The 21,869-nt window shown below is 40.3% G+C and overlaps 1 protein-coding gene across 1 annotated transcript in view; it reads right to left on the bottom strand.

Moving 5' to 3' along the window:
- LOC117530695 (mitogen-activated protein kinase 8-like) overlaps window positions 1-15,190 on the bottom strand; it is a 133,691-nt gene extending 118,501 nt beyond the window's left edge. Inside the window, 1 exon segment of the mRNA XM_034193579.1 lies at window positions 14,938-15,190. The gene's annotated coding sequence lies outside the window, so the exon portion shown is untranslated.
- Window positions 15,191-21,869: the final 6,679 nt, after the last annotated feature.

Below are 21,869 nucleotides of genomic sequence, written 5' to 3'. Positions count from 1 at the left end.
ACCAATTTTAAAAAATGTGAGTCTTATTCATGGGCTGCAAATTAGCATTTTTATTCTATTGTTGTCATTTTTGTTTTATTTAATTATTTTTAATTAAATTTGTCATATTTTTAATACAGTAGTTTGAACCTCTGTGACATGAATTCTAAGTCCTTTGCATGGGCTGCCATTTAACATTTTTATTCTTTTGTTGTCATTTTAGTGTTTTGTTGCTGTTGTTTTTATATTGATTTTAACACAACATAAGTCACCCAGAGCGCTTAACAGGGAAAGGGTTGCTGCTGCTGCCCTTAGTAGTTTGACAAAAGCACTGTTGCACACTTGAGCCAGCGGACCCTCCAAACACCACAGGCTCCCGGTATTCGCTCATGGTCTCCCATCCAGGTACTGACCAGGCCCTTCTCCACTTAGTGTCCACGATCTGACAAGATCAGGTGTTCACAAGACAGTACAGCCTGTTTAAAAATGTGAGGTGAAGAGAAATGGCATCTGCTTTTGAGATATATGCTGGTATGATGTATATAGCAGTTGTATTAAAGGTCAAAAAGTACTTTTTGCAATTTGAATACATTTGATTTCTGAAATGTATTTTATGAAATAAGATAAAAAAAATATTAAATAATTTATCAACATGTCCTTTTATTAGTAAGAGTAATTATCTCTATTTTAATTCAGGCAATTGATTTTTTATACACTTGATAAAACAAAAAATGCATGTAACTTTAAAGTTTGTAGTTTTCTATAATGTACCTTGTATGGTAAATTCATGAAAATGTATAAATTAGTTTACAATTTGAGATCGATTCTACAGTATATTTACGTCATAGGCCACGTAATATAAATAAAAGACCTGATGAGATCATTTAAACATTGACACATCCAGTACAGTAGGTGGCAGTATGGACTTAAGTTGATGGTTGCCACCCGCCATTCAAAGGAGGGAAGAAGAAGATAATTAAAATGTATACAATTAGTTGGTTATATTGAAAACAACAGTTGCGTCGTAGCCTTTGGCTGTGTGGAGGATAGATTTTCCTCACCGTTGATAGCAGTTTGCCAGACGGTTCTGTGGCCTACAGCTGTCCAGCAACTTGGATTTGTCAGTTGACACAGGCCACGCGAAGGCGGACTATCCCCAAGGAGAAACAAAGCAGATACTTGAGACCCAGAGGCTTGCAATGGTCGAGCATTTCAAGAGGACATCGTTGGAAAGAGACATGATTTCCATCAATCAACATATGCAATGCACCTTTGTATTCAGACATGATGAAATTGTGGATTTAGCTCCTCCAGTTGCCGAACTGAAGGACCGATGGCCTGCACTTTTTTGTAAAGCCCAAGTGAGTAAAAATGTACACATAGTACCGAAAGCTATGCATGTGTATCATCAAAGTCATTTTTTTGTTTTTCATGCAGCTCTACAGTGAATTCCACAGGATCACAAATGTAAACCTTCCGTCGACATTCTATGCTGCTCTTGACAATTACACACCTCAACTGCTACAGCTCTACAAAAAGAGGAAGACTGGCACTTTTGGACAGAGGATGGAAGCAATTATGATGGCATTTAAACAACAGGTAAATATTTTTTTCATCTTTCATGCATTAAATTGTTGAATGTGAACCGTGAACACTAACATCTGCTCGTATATATGGTGTCTTTCTGTAACAGGACAAAAATGATATCTGCGCAGCTCGTACAGCAGCTCTGGCCGGCTTGCCGCTCTACTTGAAGGAGGATTCATCAGAAATCTTAAGAACATGCAAGGTAATCATGTGTTCAGCTGTAGCTCTTTTCTGCATTGTTTAGGAGTGGAATTGTTGATACAGAAATTTGAATTATTGCTCTCGTCCCCGAGTCTGGCTGGCTGACTAAAAGTTGCCTCTGCCTGCTTCATAATGACTTGCTATGGGCATTCACTATAGCTGGGGTATGTTCATGCTGACCATGTGGCTATTCTATGCCCAGTCCATTGATAATGTAGGAGCATTGACTAAGAAAAAGAAAGAAAGAAAAAAAAAAATCTTATTTCCAATTAATGTGAGCCTACAGAAATGAAGTATTTGACTAAGGCCCAATCTCAATTGCACCCATCAGCCCTTGCTCTCGCCCCTTCACCTTAGGGAAAAAAAAAAACGGGCTAAGGGCTGAAAGACTGCCCTAAGAAATGAGACAGCTCTGATCTTTCTGCATTCTTTGCACAAGCACAAATATAGGGGTGATAATAATCTTCATATGTTCGAGACAATTATTCATTTGTGAAACATGTTACAAATTAAGCCTTTCAAGGATGTCTATAGCCTACTACATCAGTAATTTGACAGACTGATGTTGTGACCCGCTGCATCTATTTAATGTCAAAACTAGAGACCCTGGAGCTCACAGTGTCAGCCCAAATACTCCACAACTATCTAAGCTTTTCTGTTCTTTTACAGCTACTCATCCAGAGGCAGCTCTGAGGAGGTCTACTCTCTGGCTGTCCCCACCCTCTGGCTCTCCCCGCTCTCTGACCATCTCCGTTCTGAGTGCACTGTGGGTGGGAGCGTAGCGCTAAGCTCCGCTCTTCCAGCGCAATGCACTGAACCTGGAAATCCAGACACTAGCAACATATCGAGCTTTTAAATGAAATGTAACCTGCAAATGTCACATTTATAACCACACGGGGAAGTATGTAAACTCAGAAATCAGCCTAGATACATGTTCACTTATATTTGTGAGTTTATTTCGCCAGAATGTGTCAGTGTTTAGTGAAGCTCCTCCTATCCCTTCGCTGTTAGGGGGTATGTGAATTTGCTCCATTTGGAGGGGTACAAACCCCTTTGCCTTCACCCTTAGCCTCCCTAGAAGAGAGGATTGAGAAAGCCCTTAATTTCTAAGGCCCAATCTCAATTCTCCCCCTTACCCCTTTGCCTCAGCCCCTTACCTCAGTTTTGCACGTTCACAAGAAACCAAGGGGCATACCATTCCTCTCTTCTCGAGAGGGTAAGGATGAAGGCAAGCATAACGGATCAAATTCTCATGCCACCTTACAGCGAAGGGGTAGGAGGAACTTCACTGAACACCGACACATTCTGGTGAAATAAACTCACAAATATAACGTGAACATGTATCTGGACTGATTTCTGAGTTTACACAATTTCCCACATGGATATAAACAAGACATTTGTGGGTCACATTTCATTCAAAAGCTCTATGTCACTAGTGAATTTCCAGGTTCAGTGCATCACACTGGGAGAGCGGAGCTCAGCGCTACGCTCCCGCCCACAGTGCAGTCAAGGGGGTGGGGACAGTCGAGAGTAGACCCCCTCAGAGCTGCCTCTGGATGAGTAGCTGTAAAAGAACAGAAAAGCTTAGATCATTGTGGAGTATTTGGGCAGGCACTATGAGCTCCAGGGTCTCTCATTTTGACATTAAATAGATGCACTGGGTCACAGTATCAGTCTGTCAAATTACTGATGTACAGTAGTAGGCTATAGACATCCTTGAAAGGCTTAATTTGTAACATGTCTCTCAAATGAATCTTTCAAAATTGTCCCAAACCTGTGAAGACTATAATTCCCCTATATTTGTGTTTGTGCAAAGAATGCAGAAAGATCAGAGCTGTCTCATTTCTTAGGGCAGTCTTTCAGCCCTTAGCCCTCATGCCTTTTTTTTTTCAAGACATAGGCAAAGGGGCAAGGGCTGAAGGGAAGGCAAAGGGCTGATGGGTGGAATTGAGATTGAGCCAAAGGTTTGAACCCGTTATCATGTTTCAATCAGCGGTGGAAAGTAATAACTATTAGTTCAACTTTTATGTAACTCGTTTAAACTGGTTTAAAAGTAATATTTGAGTCCTGGTCGATTCCTGTTTTAATTTTAATTTATATCTGGTTAGATTTGGTTTAGTGTGTGTTTTCTGGTTTAGTCTTGCACATTTACTTTATTAATTATTTAAGTAAATTTGTTGCTCCTTTATCTGTACTGCAGGAAAAATTTGTACTTCTTCCACCACTGGTTTCAAGACACGTCAAGTTATTGGATTGCCATTTTACACCTTTAAGTGCCTTTTTTTTTTTTTTTTTTTTTACTTTTTGATTGGCCCTGCGGGCCGTCCAGAAAAACAAAACAAAAAAAAAAAAATAACTAATGGTATGCTGGATGTTCAGTAATAGCCCATGCCTAAGCAGCATGGTCCCCCGACATGCACCATGCATTTTTTTTTTTTTCAACAGCACCCCAGTCATTTGCTGTGAAGTGTGTGTGGAGGTGGTGGGACAGGCCTTTCCCTTGTCCTTTAACAGTTGAAAAAAATGCATAGGGCATGGTGGGGACGTGGTGCTTACACTTGGCCTACTATTGAACATTTAGCTATCCAATATTTTTACTTTTTTTTTCCCCAAGGGCCCTGCCAATTAGAAAGATTGGCACCTAAAGGGTTAAAAGACAGTTAAAGGCCTGGCCTGCTGTTTGGCATTTGATTTGTAAAATTTATCATTGGACTTTTTTTTTGGCCCTTCTTTAGGATGACTTGGAAGGTCCCCAGGAGGGAGCAGTAGCTCTGATGGCAGTGATTAATGACGAGGAGGATGAGATGCTGCAAGTTCCCTTTTCAAACCCAGCATGTATCCATTGTTCTTGAAGATATTGTTGTCATGTCACACACATCATGGCCTGATGCACTGATGAATTTGTTTGTATTGGTGTATGCACTGCATTTGAAGAACCCGGAGAAGGTTAGTGGCTTCTTTGAGTTCATTCAGGTAATTCTCCTTGACCTGGATGATGGTAGGAAGCAGCTCAAGCCTAAACTACTGGCCTTAAAAAATGAGCTGGGGTAAAGTTTTATGGTAAAATTGCATTGTAAAGCAGTTGTCTGCAGTTTCTAAATATCTGTTTATTGTAGTTCTGGTTAACAATTTTTCTATGCACATGTATTGTATCACCAGTTTTAATTTAGCACCAGAGAGGCAAGTCTGTTCTGACTTAAAATTATTAATCATTAACGTTTTGTTATGCTTGTAAGGCATTACCAGTTTTGATACTGATTGATCTGAGTCCAAGAGCAGCGAGACTGTTCTGATTTCGGATGCTAACTTGACATTTTGTCAAAGCTTTAACACTGTTAAACTTTCATATGCATGAAATGTGTTACCGGTTTCGTCATTGATTAATTTGAGCCCTAGAGAGGCATGTCAGTTTTATTGTATTTTGGATGTTGAGCATTCAATTAAATAAAACTGTCAAGTTATGACACACACTAAGTTTGTGCTTTGTTAGAAGTCATTGTTTAAGGCAGTGTTTTTACTCAAACTCAGTTGTCAGAACTAGAATGTAATAATTTGATGATAGTAAACTGAGTAGATACAACTCAAGGAGTAACAATTATGTACAAAAGAATTTAAGTTACTGGTATTTAATTCTCCTCAGTTCATGTAAACATTTTGAATAAGTCTGTGGAACTGTAAAAAACAAGTACACTATACTTAATAGGTTTAAGTTAATTGAAATGAATGAAATAGTACTTTAAACTTAATTTAACCAAGTTTAATTAACAAGAAGTAATTGAGTAAGAGTAACTTGAACAATTCAACTGTAGAATATTAATTGATTTAAGTTAATAAACTTAAATGGTTTAAGGTAATTGGTTACATCAAATGGTTTGAGTTCAACTAACTCATCAGGTTTTACAGTGTATACGTGACGCTGCAGCTGCTGCTGTTTTTGGCGGAAACGGAAACCCCACTGACATTTGGGTTATATTTATTTATTTTGTCTCCGTGTGTTTTGCTGGAGTAAGTTGAAGAACTCTGGGACTCCTCCTGCTCGTTATGTCTTCGGAGGTTTTCAGCTGCGGACTGACTCCTCTGGATCCACTTCAGCTCAGGTGAGCTGACGAGCTGTTCGGATTTATTCCCAAATGTTGCTCCTGGTGTGGAAACGAGGATGAAAATTTAAGATAAAACAAATGAGTGTTTTTTTGTTTGTTTTAGGGGGTCAAAGCTGTGATCTTTATTGGGACAGCAAACCAGTTATAATGGTAATAGGGGAGGCTGGGGCTGTTTGTAACAGTGTTCAAAGCTGCAGCCATGCTGGGATTTTGATTTCACTTTACACGTTATGAGGATCAGTTCACAGAAGTGAAATATTCTTTGGAGTATTCCACACTCTAAAAGAAATTATTTGCTCAGTTTAAAAACAAAAAACTGTAAAATAGCAATTTACATGTTTTTTAAAGAAATTCTAACTCAGCCACTGAGTTCACACAAGACACTTATAGTCAGACAAACCCAAGTTTAGCAACGCATTTAATTAAGTGGTTTTGTAAACTTCATTTGCTTTGTCCTCTACACTGTTAATTAATTTTAACCCTAATTAATGTAAAGGTTTTGGTGTTATTAGTTAGTCAAGTTATTTAAGTTTTTCAAGCTTCTTTAGTTTGCCTCCATTCCACTCAGTAATGTTCATGCAAAATATTACCTTAATTTTCTCTCGCTCTCTCTCAACACACACACACACACACACACACACACACACACACACACACACACACACACACACACACACACACACACACTTTCTCTCTCTCTCTCTCTCTCACACACACAAACACTCTCTCACTCACTCTCACACACACAAACACTCTCTCACTCACACACTCACACACAAACACTCTCTCTCTCACTCACACACACTCTCACACACAAACACTCTCTCTCTCACTCACACACACTCTCACACACAAACACTCTCTCTCTCACTCACACACTCTCTCACACACAAACACTCTCTCTCACTCACACACTCTCTCACACACAAACACTCTCTCACTCACACACTCTCTCACACACAAACACTCTCACTCACACACTCTCTCTCACACTCACACACACACTCTCTCTCACACTCACACACACTCTCTCTCACACTCACACACTCACTCTCTCACACTCTCTCTCTTCCACACACACACACACACACACACACACACAAACACTTTCTCTCTCTTTCTCTCTCACACATGCTCTCTCGCTCGGAAGGTGGTGTGAACATTGTAGTATGTAGGAGGTCTGTCCGAAAAGTAACGGACCTTTTTATTTTTTTCAAAAACTATATGGATTTGAATCATGTGCGCTTGCATCAGCCAAGCTTGAACCTTCGTGCATATGCGTGAGTTTTTTCACGCCTGTCGGTTGCGTCATTTGCCTGTGGGCAGGCTTTGAGTGAGCACTGGTCCAGCCCCCTCGTTGGATTTTCATTGTCAGGGAAATGGCTGAGTGATTGCCACTTTGCTCCATGAAAATTTTGTGAGACAGCCAGGTGGAAACCATTTGGAAAATTCAGATGACTTTCGGTGAAGATTCTATCGGTGTCATACAGATTAAGGACCATTACACCCGGATTAAAGACGGCCCACTGTTCCTTTCCAAAGTAGAAATGAGGCCTAATATAGCTGTAAATGGTTAACTTTATCTGTAAAACTGCTGATTTTAAGGAGGACATGAAATGATTATTGTGGAATTGTAGTAATTTTCCGACTGTTCACTTGAATGCCTGTACTGGACAAGGCAGGAAATCTATTGGCACAGCAGCCCCACCAAGACTGTTTTTCACCAGCCGCCACTGAAACTGTCCATCACAAACTTTACTGATATCTTCAAATCCCACCCCTGCCACATTTCTCCATGTAATGTGGAGTTGCGTCAGGAAGGGCATCCGGCGTAAAACCTGTGCCGATTCAACATGCAGATCCACCTTGGATTGGCTGTGGCGACCCTGAGTGCAAACATGGGAGCAGCTGAAGGGACTTACAAATGGTTAAATTTTACAAGTTGGGGGGGAAAAAAAAAAACAAAAAACAAAAAACAGAAAGCCACATCCCATCGCCATTTCAGCAAGATGCCAAGACTTTGGCTCGACTTTGGCTGAGCTCCTGCCACCAGGAAAGATCCAAAACTTGTAAAGATGTGAAAATAAATTATTACCCAGGAAAACAGAAAAGGATACACTAAATTTGACAATCTCCACGATGACGCAGCAACATTGTACCAATGCTTAGGGAGAGCCTGGACTGTTGATGTTGTTAAAAACCCAAAAGTACTTTTTATCCGATTACTTGATTAATCGCCAGAATAATCAATAGAATACTCTATTACTAAAATAATTGATAGCTGCAGCCCTAATCTGAACATTAAATATCTTGTCTTTGTGGTGTATTCAATTGAATATACAACCCCTGGCAAAAATTATGGAATCACCGGCCTCGGAGGATGTTCATTCAGTTGTTTAATTTTGTAGAAAAAAAGCAGATCACAGACATGACACAAAACTAAAGTCATTTCAAATAGCAACTTTCTGGCTTTAAGAAACACTATAAGAAATCAGGAAAAAAAATTGTGGCAGTCAGTAACGGTTACTTTTTTAGACCAAGCAGAGGGAAAAATATATGGAATCACTCAATTCTGAGGAAAAAATTATGGAATCATGAAAAACAAAAGAATGCTCCAACACATCACTAGTATTTTATTGCACTACCTCTGGCTTTTATAACAGCTTGCAGTCTCTGAGACATGGACTTAATGAGTGACAAACAGTACTCTTCATCAATCTGGCTCCAACTTTCTCTGATTGCTGTTGCCAGATCAGCTTTGCAGGTTGGAGCCTTGTCATGGACCATTTTTTTTTCAACTTCCACCAAAGATTTTCAATTGGATTAAGATCCGGACTATTTGCAGGCCATGACATTGACCCTATGTGTTTTTTTGCAAGGAATGTTTTCAGTTTTTGCTCTATGGCAAGATGCATTATCATCTTGAAAAATGATTTCATCATCCCCAAACATCCTTTCAATTGATGGGATAAGAAAAGTGTCCAAATTATCAACGTAAACTTGTGCATTTATTGATGATGTAATGACAGCCATCTCCCCAGTGCCTTTACCTGACATGCAGCCCCATATCATCAATGACTGTGGAAATTTACATGTTCTCTTCAGGCAGCCATCTTTATAAATCTCATTGGAACAGCACCAAACAAAAGTTCCAGCATCATCACCTTGCCCAATGCAGATTCAAGATTTCAAATCAATTCAAATCAATTTTATTTATATAGCGCCAAATCACAACAAACAGTTGCCCCAAGGCGCTTTATATTGTAAGGCAAAGCCATACAATAATTACAGAAAAACCCCAATGGTCAAAACGACCCCCGGTGAGCAAGCACTTGGTGACAGTGGGAAGGAAAAACTCCCTTTTAACAGGAAGAAACCTCCAGCAGAACCAGGCTCAGGGAGGGGCAGTCTCCTGCTGGGACTGGTTGGGGCTGAGGGAGAGAACCAGGAAAAAGACATGCTGTGGAGGGGAGCAGAAATCAATCACTAATGATTAAATGCAGAGTGGTGCATACAGAGCAAAAAGAGAAAGAAATTTCTTATTAGATTACTTACTAGACCTAGATTTATCACTGAATATGACTTTCATCCAGTCATCCACAGTCCACGATTGCTTTTCCTTAGCCCATTGTAACCTTGTTTTTTTTCTGTTTAGGTGTTAATGATGGCTTTCGTTTAGCTTTTCTGTATGGAAATCCCATTTGCTTTAGGCGGTTTCTTACAGTTCGGTCACAGACGTTGACTCCAGTTTCCTCCCATTCGTTCCTCATTTGTTTTGTTGTGCATTTTCGATTTTTGAGACATATTGCTTTAAGTTTTCTGTCTTGACGCTTTGATGTCTTCCTTGGTCTACCAGTATGTTTGCCTTTAACAACCTTCCCATGTTGTTTGTATTTGGTCCAGAGTTTAGACACAGCTGACTGTGAACACCCAACATCTTTTGCAACATTGCGTGATGATTTACCCTCTTTTAAGAGTTTGATAATCCTCTCCTTTGTTTCAATTGACATCTCTCGTGTTGGAGCCATGATTCATGTCAGTCCACTTGGTGCAACAGCTCTCCAAGGTGTGATCACTCCTTTTTAGATGCAGACTAACAAGCAGATCTGATTTGATGCAGGTGTTAGTTTTGGGGATGAAAATTTACAGGGTGATTCCATAATTTATTCTTCAGAATTGAGTGATTCCATATTTGTTTCCCTCTGCTTGGTCTAAAAAAGTAACCGTTACTGACTGCCACAATTTTTTTTCCTGATTTCTTATAGTTTCTTAAAGCCAGAAAGTTGCCATTTGAAATGACTTTAGTTTTGTGTCATGTCTGTGATCTGCTTTTTTTCTACAAAATTAAACAACGGAATGAACATCCTCTGAGGCCGGTGATTCCATAATTTTTGTTGTGTGGGCCGCCAGAAGAGGAGGTACTGCTGGCCCACCACCAGAGGGCGCCCTGCCTGAAGTGCGGGCTTCAGGCACGAGAGGGCGCTGCCGCCACGGACACAGCCGGGAGTGACAGCTGTTACTCATTACTTCCTGACAGCTGTCACTCATTCTTCATCATCTCACTCCATAAAACCCAGACGTCATCTCCACCTCATCGCCGAGATATCATACTTCATTGGAGGTAATATCCTCAGCCATTTGTGTTTCCTTATAAGCTGTATATTGTGAGTGTTTGCAGGAGTACCGGTCCCTCTTCCTGTGGAGGCTGAGTGAGTGCAGGATGGCACTCTTTTCCTCTGAGGGATTACTGTAAATACATCAGCATTCTGAGTGAGAGGTGGAGGTGGCATTCCCACCGTTGTTGTTACTGGGTGTACACACACCCACACTTGACTGTCTTTGTTCTCGCCAGCAGTACCAGATCCGACAGTCGGGGACGGTGATCACCTGGGAATTCGGGACTTGGCGGCTCCAGTATTCACCAGGTTCTGTGGCGGCGGAAATCGTGTGGTTCCGGCTCTTCTCAGGACAGACGTCTTCTATCCTCGAGCCTGCCCACACGTCACCTTTGTGGATTGACTGTAATTATATTCTGAGATTGTCTGTATATTCGTTGTGCACATTTCACAACATTAAATTGTTACTTTTTGGCTCATCTATTGGCCGTTCATTTGCGTCCCCTGTTGTGGGTCCGTGTCACTACACTTTCACAACAATTTTTGCCAGGGGTTGTAGGTTGAAGAGGATTTGCAGATCATTCTGTTTTTATTTACATTTCACACAACGTCCCAACTTCATTGGAATTGGGGTTGTAAAATAATTCCAGTCAGTAACAATTATGACTTAGCCTTTATGAGATATATCTTACTATTCAGTAATTACGACTTAGTAACCCCTGACTGTGTCCTAGTATCTCAGTATTAGGACTTAGGATATTATTGGAAACTTAGTATTTCGTAATTCAGATTTATCATCAAATAATTCCAGTCACTACCAATTATGATTTAGCATTGAGAAGATATATCTTACTATCGAGTAAATATGACTTAGTAACCACTAACTGACTGTGACTTATTATTAATGAGAAAAGGTTTCCTGTAGAATAAATATGACTTAGTGATTGCCAATAGTGTCACAGCATTATTATTATGACTTAGTATATAATTCATAACTCACCACCTTGTAACTGTGATTTAATATGACATAGCTCCAAGTTATTAACAATATGGCTTAGCAATTACGAGATATTATCAGTTATCAAGTTGTTCACCAATGAATATGGCTTTATACACCCTGAAGAAAACCATACGACCTTCGGCCTCAGGGTGTAAAAAGCCATATTCATTGGTGAACAACTTCATAACGATTTTATCATATACAGTGGTATTATTAGCAAAAAATGAGTTGCGTTCTTTACACAAGTCCCTTTGGTTCTGCTGCGGTAGTCAAGTTAAGCATAGACTGTTAGCAAGGGGGACTCGCACACAAAATAAACTCAAACAGAGTTATTTCAGAAATGCTATTTACTTAAAGGAGCCTTACCCAGAAGGGTGCAAGAAAGAAAATAAAAGAAAGGTGCAAACGTTTCAGTCCCCCTGGACTTTCCTCAGTGCAAACCGGGTGTGACATTGGAGCCATCTTTTACAGAGTTCATCAGGTGTCATGAATTAATGGCCAATCAGCCACATACCAATCACAGACTAAGACCAGTTACAAAAAACTATTATTAACAAACATTACAAAGCACAATAGATTACAAAAAACAGGATATATCCAGCTCTTCATTCATTCCATTTGGATAGAGTTTTTAAGTAGCAAATATATCTACATTCACAATGGAGTAAACATTTATCAATGCTACCACCTCGTCTGCTTGGAGTAATCAAGTCAATGCCACAAAAGTCCAAATCTGTAATTGAATAATTGCCATCAGCAAAATGCCTAGCCACTGCAGATTTGGGGTCTTCTCTGCGGATGGTGTTCTTGTGTTCATTAATCCTACATTGCAATTGTCTGGTGGTTTTACCAACATATTGAATACCACATTTAATGCACACCAAAAGGTAGACAACATTAGTTGATCTACATGTAATGAATTTTCTGATCCTATATTCCTTTTTTGTAACAAAGCTAAAAAACACTAACTTTTTTAGTGTTAGAGCAGGTAGCACAATTGCGACATGAGAAAAAACCTGTGGCATTGTCCAAACGTTCCGTACGGCTGGCCCCTCTATAAGTGTCTGCATAAACAAGACAATCCCAGATGTTTTTTGCCCTGGAAAAGGAGAAGAGTGGCAGTGTATTAAAAATGTCTTTCCCAATGTCATCAGCAGACAGAATATGGCAATGTTTTTTAACCACATCGCAAATAGCGCGGCCAAGTGGTCATGCTTTGTAATGTTTGTTAATAATAGTTTTTGTAACTGGTCTTAGTCTGTGATTGGTATGTGGCTGATTGGCCATTAATTCATGACACCTGATGAACTCTGTAAAAGATGGCTCCAATGTCACACCCAGTTTGCACTGAGGAAAGTCCAGGGGGACTGAAACGTTTGCACCTTTCTTTTCTTTTCTTTCTTGCACCCTTCTGGGTAAGGCTCCTTTAAGTAAATAACATTTCTGAAATAACTCTGTTTGAGTTTGTTATTTTGTGTGCGAGTCCCCCTTGCAAACAATCATATACAGTGGTCCCTTGTTTATCACGGGAGTTATGTTCTAAAAATAACCCGCGACAGGTAAAATCCGCAAAGTAGTCAGTGTTATTTTTTACAATTATTATAGATGTTTTAAGGCTGTAAAACCCCTCACTACACACTTCATAAACATTTCTCAAACAGGCATTAACATTTTCTCACTTTTCTCTCCTGTGTAAACACTCAAAGTTCAAACCTTAGTAGAAAAAAATAGAATGTTTTCCTATAAATAATTATGATGACTTTTAAAACTAACAAATTTAATTTTAACGCTCAACCTACAAGGTTGGACACGTAAGAAATTATTAATAGTGACTCACCAGTATTTCACAGTTCCTCTGACCGCGCCTCTTCGTCGTGGCGTCGCTCCGCCGTCTGGATTGGCAGATGACTCGGGTGGTATGAAAAATATTACCCGTCTGCGAAAAAGGTGTATTCCTATTTATTCTTTCGTGTTTTATCCAATCATATTGGCATATCATTTATAGGTATATGATAAGACTTATCTCAGAATTATGACTTAGTGGTTGCTAATTGGTGCAACTAAATACCAACAGGAGCCAATAGGAGGCCTAGAATCAATAGTTGTACATGTATTATACTGTAAACAAGAGCTTTCTGATGTCTGCCTATTGAGATCCGGAATACCTCCAAAATTCAGTGGATTCTTCCATCCCCTAATATCCATCTGTGGTGGAAATTTGGTGAGAATCCGTTAAGTAGTTTTGAAGAAATTCTTCAAAGCCTATATAAGGGGAAATCTTGATCCAGATTCCAGATATGGATCCAAATCACCTCCAAAATTCAGTGGAGTCGTCCATGCCCTAATATCCATTTGTGGTGCAAATGTGGTGAGAATCTGTGAAGTAGTTTTGACATAATCCTTCAAAGTGTATATAAAATGAAACCTTGTTCCAGAATCTGGATACGGATCTGGATCACCTCCAACATTTAATGGAGTATCCCATGGCCTAATATGTATCCATAGTGAAAATTTGGTGAAAATCCACAAAGTAGTTTTGATGTAATCCTTCAAAGCGCATATAAAGTGAAATCTCAATCCAGAATCTGGATTCGGATCCAGATCACCTCCAAAATTACTGGCACCTCCCATTACTGGCACACAATCTGGCATGCCAGTCAGGGGATCAAATTTGTGCAAGTGTCAAGGCACCTTAATTTCAATACCAGTTCAGAGATTGGGGGATGTACAGCTGAATTTTCATTAAAAATGCAAAATTCTTCATGTGCGCTGGAATTGTGAGAAGCACACACAAAGACTTGCAATTGTTCATTAAGGCATTGGTAGTAGACAGATGTCTGATTTAAGGGGAAACCATTATGTACATGCTTTGTAGACTTTACAAAGGTTACAAATCGGTATGCTCTATATTTATTATTATAAGCTGATTAATGGTAAACTACTAGTGAAGCCAGTACCGACCTGGGACTCAAAAGCCACCGTTAAAAAGCAATTTACATCATTTTACAGCAGTAATAAGGGATATTTCGGACTGTTGTACATGGAGAATGTTGACTTCCATGAGAATTTAAGTGTTATTCATACACAGTTAAAAGTAATTAGGCTTCCTGTCGGTGTTTAGTCGCACCCGATGCTAATTACGTCCTAGCATAGCATTATTACTATATAATTACCGCCTACCTGTAATTCTCAATTTGATCTCACATGACTAAGTTATGAACAATATGAGTTAGCATGTGACAAACACTATAGTGGGGACAAAGTGTTGTAAATAAGAACATGACTGCTTCCAGTCTGGTTGCCTTTTACCAGTTAGGCCCCGCTGTGCTGGTCACCGTGGACATTTTACTCTAACGCCTATTTCCACTAACGTTTGCGATACCATCCCACCCAAAACTTTGACAAGAAGAAGTCTGACAGGTAAATCAAATAAAAAGGCACATTTGGAGCTCACCCGCTCTCCGGTTAATCCCGACAGCCGCCGTCCGCTGCCCGCAGGGCGTTTTGGAGAAAAATCTGCTCTGTAATCCTTTATTCCCGATGATACACAGCCGCTGTGATTACTCTGTCACAATCTCGTCACCGCCAAATATACATGAACTAAAACCTAATCTTTGTGCTTCCGTGACACAGATTTCTGCCATTTTACAGGGACGTCGTCGAAAGCAGCGATGTTGCTACACAATGAGGAGCAGGGGGACGTTCAAGAACGCTTGCGCGTTCCCGGAATCCTCTGTGGAATGCGGAAGACGCCATTTGGCAACGGTTTACAACAACAACGCAAATAGTTCTGGGGCTGATTCTGAAAATCGGACCTATACTCCACCTCGAGTCAATCATAAGTTTGATTGTATTTTCTATTTATTGGGTCCCTAAGCTCCAAAATTCAAAACATTACCCCTCACAAAAAGTGTCCAAAAGAGCCTATATGAGCCATTTAAAAAAGGCCATCGCTCGCGTGGCGTCCGGTGTGAACGCGGCATTAGAATACGACCTGTTGCCCTCAGGAGGGTCTTACAGAGTTTGCAAATACAAGAGTAACTAGTATAAATTTTATTTCATTTCCATTTCTTTCCTCAACAAACAGTGAAGTACATCCCAGTCCTTGTGGCCCTTACAGGTCTGTTTGTGGTGTGTGTGGTAGCTTCCTGTGCTTCGACAATGAAGTTGATCTTATCTTATGATAATGTTAGCTGTTAGCCGGGTGGTTTCCTCCAAACATGACACCTGGCAGTTCAATCTTTGTCTCATCAGACTGGAGAATTTTGTTTCTCCTGGTCTGAGAGTCCTTCAGGTCCTTTTGGCAAACTGGGCTGCCATGTGCCTTTTACTGAGGAGTGGCTTCCAGACAGAAATGAAGTGTAGCAATATATTACAAAGAGAAAAAAGAAATAGAACACACTGTTAGCTGACATGCCAGGAGCCAAATGGATACATTTTTTTGTGTAAATCTATCAATGAGAAGACAGAGTTTGGGGCAACCAAAAAAGAAGAAGAGGATCTTGGTTTGCTCCTCTCCACAGTGCATCCCTGCATCAGCCGCCTGTGCGTGTCAAAGACCCAGAGTCACTGCTCGCACTAAAATAGAGGTGAGACTAAATATGTATACAAGTTGAATTCATATTATTTATGTTAAAATGTGTTAGTTGTGTCAAAGGTGTTTAAAAACACACAGATGTTTGAAAGTTAAAAAAATTAAATGTGTTTGAAATACGACAAAAGATAAAAATAGAGGAACAAAGAGTTTTTTAAAAAAAACATTTAAAATGTTTGAAAAGGGTGTAAAATGTGTGAAAGAATAGAAAGTTCTTTAAAAACCTGTTTAAAATATTTACAAAGGCTGTAAAATGTGTAAATGCAGAGACAGTTCCTTAAAAACAGAAATATACCGTATTTAAAATGTATTTAACATGTAAAAGAATAAAAAGAAATGCATGACGTTGAAATTGTGTGTATGTGTGTGGTGGGGGGGGCAGCTATTCATTTGTTCTTTGATGAACACTTTCGAGATATACACTATCGAAATGTACACTGTCGGGATGAACCGGCAGCGCTATTGGTCACGGTGGTTACAGTGGTTTGCTCACCAAAACGAGGAGACAAACATCGATCAGGAGACGTTATCACGAAGCACGATGGATGAGAACAGTCCTCAACATCAATGTATGGATTTCTCAGAAAATACAGCACAAAACAGAAGTGTTATTGGAGACGAGATGAACACTGTCGTGACAAACCGGCAGTGCTGGTGGTCACAGTGGTTACAGTGGTCATTGTGGTCACAGTGGTCATGGTGGTCAAGGAGGTCATGGTGGTTACTGTGGTTTGATCACCAAAACAAGGAGACAAACATGGATCAGGAGCAGAGCCACAAACAGTGACAAGAGATCCAGGAGTTAAGGCAGAAACCTAACTTCCCCAAAGTGATGTTATGGAAAAGCTGCAAAAAGAGATCAAGGGAGTCAAATCGCTCATTGCCTACGAGCGGTGGAGAACTCGTCAGGAGATGGAAACACTTCATAACGAAATTGAGACCCTCAGAAGGCAGTTGAATCTTCAGCAGGAAGAACATGAGATGAACAGTGATGAGACAAACCAGCAGCCCTGGTGGTCACGGTGGTTAAGGAGTGTACTGTGGTTACAGCGGTTGAGTTTACCGTGGTTACGGTGGTTATGGTGGTTACAGATCTTCCAGTGGTTAAGGAGTTTTCCGTGGTTACCGTGGTTACAGCGTTTACTGGTACAGTGGTTAAAGAGGTTACCATGTTTAGAGTGGTTACTGTTGTTACAGAGGTTACCGAGGATCCTGGGGTTACCGTGTTTAGAGTGGTTGCTGTGGTCACTGTGGTTATGGCAGCTGCGGCATTTATAATAATTAGGGTTAGGGTTAGGGACAGAACTATAACCATGTCGAAGACATGGTGATGGGCACTGGCACACGCGGTAATATTCTTATTCAGGAGTAAAGCCTCCCAAAAAATGTGTGTTAAAAGAAATAAAATTTAAAAAATTAAATAAATAAATAAATAAATAAAATAAAATTGCCTCCCCCCACTAGTTAAAACTGGACGTGCAGTCAACCAATCCCCTGTAGGGAGCACTGGCTTGGCCCCTTACAATAGCTGGGCTCCAAAAAAGATTGTTGAACACTTGTCCTTTGCCTCCATCTAGTGGCTTACAAAAAGCACTGCAGCCTGAAGACTAATCAACTACAGACAGGCAAAATTAAAGGCCAGTCCATTCTAGACCATATGCCATGCTTATGAGGATGTGTTAGAAAATACCTTTTTCAGAACACAAAGCACACCATCCAACAAACTCATCTCATAAAAAATAGATTGTAGCCCTTGGTATGTCCCAGCTGCAAATATCATATTGTATTATAAACTGGAGCCAAGTCCATCCTCCCCTTAAAATTATTAATAATCTACAAATAAGGGGACCGTGCTACACCACAACCAGAATAAAGGTTTAATTTTTTGGGCAAGCTCCTGTTTTCTCCAGCTGGAGCTCAGACTCGGATTGGATCTGATAAAGTTCAAAATAATAGATTTTTTTTTAAAATGCCCTTTTTACCTGAAAATACATTTTATTTTGATTTAATTGCCCTTATGAACCTTTTCTCACCAAATGCGCATGCTGTCATCAATCCCCCAACCACAAACTTCACATGCCATAGGTTATTCAATACAATTCTGTTGTTCGTAACTAAATGTTAAATATCAAACAATGTATACACACTTCAAGCCCAATACTCAATACCCTTGGTCGACGGTAAGAATAAATAGACCATACAAGACAATCATTTTAGTTGGAGAGTCATGACACCATGCACAATAATGCTTCAAATCATTCAGGGAGAAAAGGGTTCATCAAATATTGCTGGATAATTATCCCTTCATATTAAGGCCAAATGGGTCAACTGAAAATGGAAATCCAGTTTCTTTCAGCTCTTTTACGTTGCGATAGGAACCATGTTTTTCTACTCTCCAATCCAAAAACCTGTGCATCATCAATCGGGTGAGTTTGAAAATGAGTATAAAGGAGATTGCCCAAATCACCCTTCTTGATATGGTACAAGTGTTGTTTAAATCTCCATCAAATTTTTTGTTTCCCCAATATACATTCATCCACATGTACTGCACTGTACGCAATAAACCACATTAGTGGTTTCTGGCATAATTTCAAGCCAGATTGGTGCACTTGTCCCTGCTAAAGGGTTTTGAATGAATTTGGGGAAAACAAAATTTAGGTTTGAGGATGATTTTCTGCCATTAAATTTGGCATGCACCAATATATCCCGTAGGTTTTTATTTCATCTATATGCTGAAATCACTTTAAATTTCCTCAGGGCTGGAATCTCCTCCTGTGCCCGTGAGAAGTGCATTTTCAGCCAGGAACTGAGACTCACCGTCGCCTGTGAAAAGGTACAAACAAAAGGGATTAAATGTCTATCCTCCCCGGCCCTCCAACAGGCCTCTGTATTGGAAAACAATTTTGTCACTTCTGTTTTAATTTTCCTAAGGAAGCATTTAGTATAACCCCTAGGTCTAAGTGCTGTAAAAAGCGTTTCAGTGGCTTTGTCCACGTCTTCCTGGAACGTACAAATTCTATGAAATCGAATTAATTGGGACTTTATAATACCTCTAAATGTATGTTTTGGATGATAGTTGGATTTATGTAATAAAGCATGTCTATTTGTTTCTTTAAACCAAACCTTTGTGCCCAGTGTTTTAAAATCTGCCTCATTATCAATAAAAAAGACCTGCGTATCCAGGAACTCTAATTCCCTATTCTGGACATTGTGAGTGATCTTTATGGCTTCATGATGTGCGCCCAAAATCTTAAAGAAGGCATCAAATTCTTCTCTCGATCCTCCCCATATGCCAAAAATATCATCTAAGTATCTAAGATATAGAAGAGGCAGAACACTGCATCTGGCAAAGGCGGTTTCTTCCCACATGCACATATAAAGGTTTGCATATGCAGGCGCAAACTTTTTGCCCATAGCGGTCCCGTGTATCTGCAAGTAAAATTTGCTGTTAAATTCAAAATCATTGCGGGTGAGGCTCAGTTCCAGAATTTGTAGAAGGGCCTGGTCCGGACGTTGAGGATCTGGGAATTTCTGAAAGGCCTGTCTTACAGCCTGTAGACCCAATTGATTATCAATGTTAGTATATAAGGAGGCTATATCAATTGAAAATAAAAAAGCCTCCTTTGGTGCCCTTATCGTCCCCAGCCTGGAAACAAAATCATAAGTATCTTTTACATAACTACGGTGCTTTTGTAAAAGTGGATTAATATACTCAACAAAAATATAAACGCAACACTTTTGGTTTTGCTCCCATTTTGTATGAGATGAACTCAAAGATCTAAAACTTTTTCCACATACACAATATCACCATTTCCCTCAAATATTGTTCACAAACCAGTCTAAATCTGTGATAGTGAGCACTTCTCCTTTGCTGAGATAATCCATCCCACCTCACAGGTGTGCCATATCAAGATGCTGATTAGTGCACAGGTGTGCCTTAGACTGCCCACAATAAAAGGCCACTCTGAAAGGTGCAGTTTTATCAAACAGCACAATGCCACAGATGTCGCAAGATTTGAGGGAGCGTGCAATTGGCATGCTGACAGCAGGAATGTCAACCAGAGCTGTTGCTCGTGTATTGAATGTTCATTTCTCTACCATAAGCCGTCTCCAAAGGCGTTTCAGAGAATATGGCAGTACATCCAACCAACCTCACAACCACAGACCACGTGTAACCACACCGGCCCAGGATCTCCACATCCAGCATGTTCACCTCCAAGATCGTCTGAGACCAACCACTCGGACAGCTGCTGAAACAATTGGTTTGCATAACCAACGAATTTCTGCACAAACTGTCAGAAACCGTCTCAGGGAAGCTCATCTGCATGCTCGTCGTCCTCATCGGGGTCTCGACCTGACTCCAGTTCGTCGTCGTAACCGACTTGAGTGGGCAAATGCTCACATTCGCTGGCGTTTGGCATGTTGGAGAGGTGTTCTCTTCACGGATGAATCCCGGTTCACACCGTTCAGGGCAGATGGCAGACGGCGTCGTGTGGGTGAGCGGTTTTCTGATGTCAATGTTGTGGATCGAGTGGCCGGCCCATGGTGGCGGTGGGGTTATGGTATGGGCAGGCGTCTGTTATGGACGAAGAACACAGGTGCATTTTATTGATGGCATTTTGAATGCACAGATATACCGTGACGAGATCCTGAGGCCCATTGTTGTGCCATACATCCAAGAACATCACCTCATGTTGCAGCAGGATAATGCACAGCCCCATGTTGCAAGGATCTGTACACAATTCTTGGAAGCTGAAAATGTCCCAGTTCTTGCATGGCCGGCATACTCCCCGGACATGTCACCCATTGAGCATGTTTGGGATGCTCTGGACCGGCGTATACGACAGCGTGTACCAGTTCCTGCCAATATCCAGCAACTTCGCACAGCCATTGAAGAGGAGTGGACCAACATTCCACAGGCCACAATTGACAACCTGATCAACTCTATGCGAAGGAGATGTGTTGCACTGCATGAGGCAAATGGTGGTCACACCAGATACTGACTGGTATCCCCCCCCCCAATAAAACAAAACTGCACCTTTCAGAGTGGCCTTTTATTGTGGACAGTCTAAGGCACACCTGTGCACTAATCATGGTGTCTAATCAGCATCTTGATATGGCACACCTGTGAGGTGGGATGGATTATCTCAGCAAAGGAGAAGTGCTCACTATCACAGATTTAGACTGGTTTGTGAACAATATTTGAGGGAAGTGGTGAAATTGTGTATGTGGAAAAAGTTTTAGATCTTTGAGTTCATCTCATACAAAATGGGAGCAAAACCAAAAGTGTTGCATTTATATTTTTGTTGAGTGTATAATGATCGGTATATGCAGCTAGTCTGTAAGACTCTGAGCCACATTCACTAACAATACGGCGGCCCGTCGGGACTTGAAAGGGGACCGTCCAACTTTCTGGGGCCTTATGGATTTTAGGCAAAAGATAGAATTGTCTGGATCTTGGATTATCTGGTCCCTTGAGATAAATATACTGTTTAAGAGTTATAGATTTCTGATCCAGTAAGTTCTGTAGAATTTCTTGAATCATAGACTGTGTAGACTCTTGAATAGAGTGAGATAAAAGGGCATAATGTAACTTATTATTCAGCTGTCTGTTAGCCTCCAATAAATACTTGGATTTATCCATGATTACAATTTGTGAGCCCTTATCTGCAGGTTTAATCACAATTTGATCATTCTTGCTTAATACTTTCAGGGCATCATTTTCTTCTTTAGTCAAATTATAAGATTTAGGGCGCTGAGGCTTATACTCTGTCACTATTTCCAAGTCTCTA

Source organism: Thalassophryne amazonica, chromosome 18 (genome assembly GCF_902500255.1).
Source record: "Thalassophryne amazonica chromosome 18, fThaAma1.1, whole genome shotgun sequence".
In the NCBI taxonomy this organism is placed as follows: Eukaryota; Metazoa; Chordata; class Actinopteri; order Batrachoidiformes; family Batrachoididae; genus Thalassophryne; species Thalassophryne amazonica.
The sequence above is the reverse complement of the archived record's forward strand: the minus strand, read 5'-3'. Positions and strand labels throughout refer to the sequence as shown.